This window comes from Chelon labrosus (assembly GCF_963514085.1).
Source record: "Chelon labrosus genome assembly, chromosome: 18".
Lineage (NCBI taxonomy): Eukaryota > Metazoa > Chordata > Actinopteri > Mugiliformes > Mugilidae > Chelon > Chelon labrosus.
Window position 1 is genome coordinate 18452818 of NC_140351.1, and position 8162 is coordinate 18460979.

Consider the following 8162-nt stretch of genomic DNA (forward strand, 5'->3'; position numbering starts at 1 on the left):
ACATTTGTGAAATCCTATTTCGCTTGGATAAACTCATGTAATATATTAAATTTATTAAGTTGATTTTCTGAAAACCGCGTGTGCCAGCAGATGCCCGAAACCTGTCCTGTGTATTTGTCCCATACAGAGAAAGTTATTGTATCACCAGTGAAGGCACGGTCCATTTTTGAAAGAGTTAGAGTTTCCAAGTCCATAAATGAAAATATGAGTGAAACCTCCGCATTTTCTTTTATAGAAGGGGTCACTGATGATGTGATTTGAAAGAAAATCATGAGAAAAACATGCTTTGGCACTTGATCACAACCTAATTTAATAGGTTCGGAAGTTTTTGTCCACCAACAGGATCAAAACATGAAGAATAGTTCTTGAATCACAATCTAAGAGTTTCTTTTCACCTCCAGTGAGCTCACCTTGGGTCTGACGATAAGCATCCACAGGATCTGACATTTTAAGCATCTATTCCCATCTGATCGCCTTTGTAAACACTTGTGCAATGCATTATTGTAGAGCCACTTTACATTTTGAAATACATGTGCATAAAGTTGGTGTCTGGGCTACTTTACACAAATCATAGGCACCCAACGGCACCCAACTCAGGACACTCTCAACAAACTATTAAACTGTTGCTGATCTGAAATGGCGACAGATTCACCAACTGCATGGCTCATTTCTCACCGCAAATGTTTTCGCAATTTGTTGTACTATTTTTGGAATATAAAAGGAAGTCCCCGAACTAGCCACCATGTCGGTCTGGCTTTAAATCTGGAAGCAGGCTACGTGCGAAAAACGTTCGTCCAATCAGGTGCCGCCAGGAAGTGTTTGCGCACTTGCAGGAGTCATGTTCAGTAGTGGTTGAATAGAGCTTGGTAACTGCTGTGTCAGTCATCTATCACAGTCCAGTGGCAGTAAGCCAACAATTCTGCGATGTGACACAACCCCTTGGGTCCAAAAATACCCCCATGGTTCATGATCAGGATTAATGGTTTACTTTGAGAAGCACAGGAGAGTTATCTTTATCTCTGCAGTCATGGCTAACAGTTTTGCCCCGTTCCCCCATGTCTATTAATGCAGTTGACATTTGCCAAATGAATGTTATATTACATTTAATACACCTACTGTAAATGTCCTCAGATGAGATGCATGTCTATGAAGTTCCTTACCAGCGAGGGAAGGCTACGTTACCCGTCATTATAAATGTAAATATGACATGCAGAGTGCTCTCAATAACAGAGAGGGAAATGGGAATGTCTTGGCTCACTCGCAGCCACATTGTGCAGAGAGAACCCAGACAACCTTGCTCCATCATGTCCTATTTCAGCACCCTGCCAACGCGGCGGTGAAATAAAGTGACATTCAAGATAAGTCGTAATGACTACCTTAACGATAGCAACTGGTGATTATTGAAATGTTAGTGTGGCAATTCACGCGCGGGGTGGCACATCCATCAGGCTGCAGAAGTACAGTGTGTTAAACAATTTCCCCGCGATGAGATTACTCCCCATTCATTACACGCACAGACACAGAGCAGCCTCGGCCTCCTTTGATGCCTCTCTATTCACGCAGATCAAAGGGACGGGAGCCCTGAACATCCATACATTAAACAAGCTCCTCTGCAGACTGAATGAATGCATTATTTCAATGAAGTCCTCGGCACATCACCTTTTGCCTGCTCTCAATACCCCACTCAAACAAAAGAGGGTATGATCGACTCAACTGCTGCGTTATTGAGGTTTTTACTTCACTCGTATCAACATTATTCAAGTAAAATGGCTCACAATTCGGAGGTTTTGGGTGGAAAACAACTCAACAAACCAATCACCACAACAGAAAAGATTTAAAAATCTATTTCAAGAGATTACTTAATCCATTCTTCGTGCTACCTATATCAGGCTGACTTATCTTTCTGTCAAGCATGACAGCTGATTGGACCCGCAGAGGAGTAGTAGATGGTAAAAGACCACAGGGAATGCAAGCCTTAAACGGTGAGTCAGCAGCCTGCATGCAGCCAGGTGGTCTGGGTGTCCAAAGAACACAGTCAGCCTACAGGTCACTGAACTATAGCGATTAAATTACATAATCCGAGATTGTTTTAGGACTTAAATACATTTTTAGGCTGTGCTGCTGATTTGAAGCCAGTAGATCCTTTGCATTATCTCTTTCTGTGCACACTGCTTACACTGTCCCACCAGAGTTCCCTCCGCACAGCTGCAGTCCTGAGCAGCAGCGGTTCAGTTCCCTCCACGCGGTGTCAGACACTTGTGCGACATTCCTCACCGAGGTTACCGCAGGGTCTGGGCTTTCTCATTGATGTTTGGGAAATTTTAAGAATTTTTATTGCGCCGCTCTTCGAACAAGAGGGAGTCATGAATAAGAATGTGCGGAACATTAAAGGGACAGCTCACCAAAATGACTACAATAGGGAGTTATGTCTATCCATGGGAGTAGTTTCAGTTTGATTTACTCAGGTTTAGAGAGTGCCGTGTTTCTTTTGAAACTTGACAAGGTTTGTATGGGTGGGTTATCCTGTTACCAAGGTCTTGCTCCTAGAAAGACACTATTAATGTGGCAAATTTCTCTCAAAAAGAGTTTTTATAGTTTGGGCAAATTGATCCTTAGGACAAGTGTATGCATATATATTTCAGTTTATTATGGATGTAGATGACTCGTCCATATCCCTGGTATGATTTTGCCAATACCCAGTTTCAAAATGAAAAACCTCTTCCACAGGATAAGGGAAACAGAAATATTTTTAACACTCTGGCTTTTTACAGTGTTTTTACTCCTGACCTCAGAAGACAGGAACTTCTGCACACAGTAAATGTCTGCTGATGTTTATAGAGACTTCCGGACTTTTTCTTAATGTTTTATAGTTTTCATACCACAGCAGATGTGGTCGTTTGCCTGCCTTGCAAAGACCTGCGCGCTCAGTTTCTCATCCGATGCCAGTGACTGCGACACCCTCACAGAGAACTAAAAAAATATTAATATAGCAGGACGACAGATCTTTAATATCAGATGGGTGCAGTTTTTGTTTTACAAAGAAGACTGACACTCACTGGCACTTCAGACCATCCTCCCCTTTGTGTTTCTGCCTCCGCAGGCTTTTGGCGCTCGGTGAGAGGCGCGAGGGCAGGAGGAGCCCCACTTGGCATGAGGGGAGGATGATTCCCAAGCAGCCTGTCGACTTCTCTTCCCTAATGCTCTTTCGCCTGCCCCACTGACTGAGTTTTTAATAAATGATGAGATGTGGTATAAATAAACCACAAGGCAGTGCAACCGCCAAAAGGCAGACAGAGATACCAAGGTAACACACAGGAGGTGATAAATAAGTCAACAAAGACTCATTTGCACTATGTGGTTTCTATCACTGTCACTGTGGTACTACATTAGATTGGATGTGAGAGGCAGCAAGTGTGTCGCTGCACAAGCACAAATTCCTTTTGGAACAAAAACAGCCCAAATGTGCAGCACATCTATAGTTCTGCTAAATATAACTCAAAGGGGAAGAGCATTCGCTTCTTGCTCTTTAGTTTCTTCCCTACATTTCTGTCTGAGAAATTGGAATATCAACTACTGCACTGAGTGGCTTAACTGATTTATTTTCTTTATTGCATTTTAAAGATTATGAGCCCCAATAATGAATGCAGTTACAGCACTGCATGCATAGGGAACGATAGAGAAGGGGAATTGAAGCCAAACATGTTGAGTGATAAATAAATGATTAAAATACTCGAGTGTCCCGTGAGCATATAACTTTTTATCCTGGAAGATAATATAAAAAACATAATAACACGAAACACGAAAAACTACTGCGACTGGCTTGAAACCAAACCCCTAACATGCATGTACGGTGGTACTTGTTGGTAATTATGGAGCTGTGAAAAACTACAAACAAATCTACAAAATAAAACAACTGCTATTGGCAGAGACAAAGGTCGTAAATGCATAAGAAAAAGTTGGAAAAGATTTTATTTATATATTTTTTAATGATTCATTTGCAGGAAAAAACTTTCCACAACCACTTTTTTTCACAAATTTAATACCTACACTTTGATTTAGTGCCTTTTCTGACCCTCTCAGTGATTTTAAGTCTACAACAAAGTGAGGAACTGCTTTCAAACTGTATTAATTTTTTTCTGTTTGATACGATAGTTCGTCGTATTTGTATTACGCCTCGTTCCTGTGCCTTGTTACAAAAATTAAAGCTGTTTGTAGACACTGTGAACGATGTCTTAACATATGGAGGAACAAATGAAGACATACTTGACGAACAAAGACGCGTTTGCGGATATAATTACCAATTAAAAAAAAAAAAATACAACACTTCTCCGTTACAGTAAAGCACTGTCACCAACTTGAGTCGTCCATCTCGCATTAAATTTGAAACTCGTACACGACTAGGGCTGGCTTCATTGACTGATATGTAAAGATGCGCTGACCTCTTTTATCTCAAGGCAAACAATGTGTTTTGCAACAGGACCGAATAGAAGCCTATTCTCCAACTCTGTCACTGCCACTTTTGCTCCAGTTCTGGTCTGCAGATAAAGACAAACCTTGTCCTAGATTCCGCAAGAGCTCAAGCTGGTACAGAGCGAACTTTAAAAGTAGGTGAATTTACACTTCTGTTGACTGTTTTTGCAGGACAGTCCAACTGGACAGCAGCTAAATATAGACAAGGCGCCAGATTATCAGAAATTGTGTGTTTCATAATAACAAAGGCTGGAAGACTTATAGCTAACGCGTTAGCTTTATAGCTTTATAGCTTTATAGCTAACGCATTAGCCAATCATTTCTTCCTCCGCAAGCAGCAAGCACATCCCATTGTTTGGTTTAGTTTTTTTTTTTGCCACTGAATAAACGCAAAGCTATTAACGTCACAATATTAACAAGGACTTATTCTTTCTAAGCATCACATGAAGCAAATTGCCAGGAAAAGTTATTTTTTTTATCAGATTGGTCACCTTGTTTTGGGGGAGGTGGACAAAGTCAAAGGCAGAGATGAATTGAGATGGAGTTGGGAAAAGGCTAAAAGGTTGTTAATTACATGGCATATCAGGATCCGGCGTTAGTCAATGGAGCTGGAATGATGAAAAGAATGATGAAAGGCAGGGGTGAAAAGCTGAAATGCGGTGGGGGGGCCTGTTTAAAATGTCCTCCATTTCATCAAAGTGATTATTGGGGGTACTTAGCAGCTTTCATATTAAAATGATTAAGGTCTCTTTGAAACACTAAGAGCTGGTGTGGCTGTGGTCGGTGGGAGGCCTGGAATAAAAGGCTCTTGTGGCAAAGAAAGAATGAGGCTTAAATACCTTACAGAGAGCAGGATACGTGGCAGGTCTTCGTCTCTTGGTGCTGCTTCAGCTCACTTCCAGGTAGCTTCTGTCGCCATGTTTCTACAATGAGGAGAATCAAATATTATACTTCTTTATTTAAAATGCTTGCCCCAGTTAGCATCAGCCTCACTCATCCACTTTATGGCTGTTAGCAGCAGATTCCCAATGCTGCTATGACTAATTATTGTTTCTAACAGATGGCCAAGAGAAAGCAAACAGGTGAGGACTGTCTGTTCTGGCCTGCTCTCGTGACGTCCTCTGGGGCGCACACACACACACAAACAAACACACACACGCACGCACACACACACTGCAGCTCACTTTATCTGGCGACCGGAACATAAGATGCTGTTCTGCATCTCATGGAGACGCAACCTAACAAGCCGTTCAAATAATAGAAAGTCATTTCTGTATCACTGTTTGAGGACAAACTGTGCTTATTAGAAAGCACAGCAGTCTCGCTACATTATAAATTGTTTGGCTCACTTTGCAGTAAATGCAACGCAGGAGCAAATATTGATCAATTGATTAGCGTCTGAATGTGACTTTGCTCGGCTGAATGTTAATGGCAGTGAACAGATGCCTGGAGAGGCTCTGGCTGCACAGAAAAGAACAACAGCGGTCCGTTTTGTCTGGATTAAAAGCCTCTGTCACAAAATCACTGACTTAAGTGGACGGGAGAAAGGTCGTGACCTCTGCCAGGGCCAATCCAGTTTGGACTTGAGACTGCAGACGGAAAAAAAAAGATTTACTGTTAGCCCAGTTTAAAAAAAGGTCAGCATGTTCCACTGAAAATATTGTTAAAGGATTTTAAAATCAAAATATGACAGAATGATCTTTTCTCTTAGTGGAAGGATTACAGACACAACAAGAAACTGGCGGCGGGTTCATATTAAGGAGCAGTTGGGTGGAAAGTAAAGCTCTGTGGTTGGGGTGTTAGGTGGGTGTAGACAGAAACACAAACTGAAACTAACCGTCAACTCACACTGAGAGACTGTCACAAATTTTACTGCTGTTTTAGTCTGGTCCGTTTTCTTACACTGCCCTTTTGTAACATTTACTTTATTTTTAAATGTGATTTGTTTTTCCTGTTAATAATAATAATCATTCACTATTCTTTTATGTCTTGTACTCAGAGTTGTCCTGTAAATATGTTGAATTAGTTAGACTTTATAAAGCGTTCATTCACTATACAGTTAAAGGTTCTACTTACAGATACTTACTTGTGTCCTTTAAAACCGCTGACAGGTGACTTGAATAACATTAACCATCTTGTGACAATTCAATGTTCTGCTGGGAAACTTTTAGACCTGGCATTCATGTGGATGTTACTTAGACATGTAGTACCCACCTAGACCAGACCAGGCACCCCCACCCCACAGCAATGACTCTCCTTGATGGCAGCAGCCATCCCCAGCAGGATGCAGCCTGACACAGACACACACACAAAAACGCTTTAGGAACAACTAAAAACACATGAAGAACAGCACAAGGTGTTGACCTGGCCTCCAAATTCACTAGATCCCAAACTGATCAAGTATCTGTGGGATGATCCACAGAGGCCCCTCCCCTCAACCCACTAACAACATTCTGTTTCCAGACACCACAGGACACCCTCAGAAGGCCCATGTCCATTCTCCGATGAGTCACAAGGCAAGTGGTTATAATATTAGGCAGGTGGTTGTCGTGTTATGCCTGATCAGTGTACGTATATTCAGGTCTTGAATCAAATAACCTTTCTTTAACTTGCCCAAGTGACGTTAAAAACCTTAACGATATTTACTGTATGTTTAGTAACAATCAACCTATTTGTGCTGCATTCAAGTTAAAACAGCAGTTGGTGTAGTCGATGCCTCATCTGATCTGTGAAAGGGTAGGTCCTGTGGACATTACTCATGTTCACAGAATTTTATCCAGATTTTAAAGGACTTTGATTTGCAGTGATGCAGCGACAAGAGGCCACAATGATAGGTTCATGGTGACACGTACTAGTTTCAACTTTGATGCGACGCGATTGAGGCGATGACCAGTGGGAGCGACTGACATGATGTAAACACAGAATTTCCCAAATTAAACATCGTTCATGACTTAAGTTCCTACCACCAGATAAACCACGCTGCTAGCGGGCTCGGCGCGTTGGGTTAGTTCAGACGGAGCGGTGGCGTCTTTGATGGTATTTTCTTCTCAAAGAGAGGCTGGTGGTGGAAAGCAGAGAAGAAAAAAAAACAAAAACATTTGGGGTGGCAAGTATAGAGGGTTAACCAGAACTTGGATCATCCAATAGCGAGCAATTGTAAGTTACAAACCGGCGAGGACTAAATTGCTTTATATGTGGACGAGACTTTAGAGTTTGTAGTGATTTGATAAATATTGTAAGAGGCTGTATAATTTGTTCCGTCTAAAAGAAACCTGTGACTACTGGTTAAAGCTGACCAAGGTACAGGAGGGTGAATCATCCCATAGCTGGATATCATGTTGTCTCTGCTACACAACAAACTTTTTAATTTAATTTAACATCATTGTGCAGGAATTCAGCAGCTAAAATAACAATCTATTTACAACACTGTTGTCAAGCACTAGCACAAAGCTCAGCAGTCACCCACTCAGACATAACCGAGGGACATGATGTTGCTAACAGGGTGTCTACACATTTGCCACCCAGTCGCCAGATCACAGGAAGTGGGGATGCGGCTGCCCTAGCTTGAGGGGCAATACGCAGCGTGTCATACAGCTCTGGGAACCAGAGGGCTGAGCGTTTGTCCTTACTTCACACACACATACACACACCCTGGAGAGAGAGAGAGAGACAGAGAGAGAGTCAATCACTCC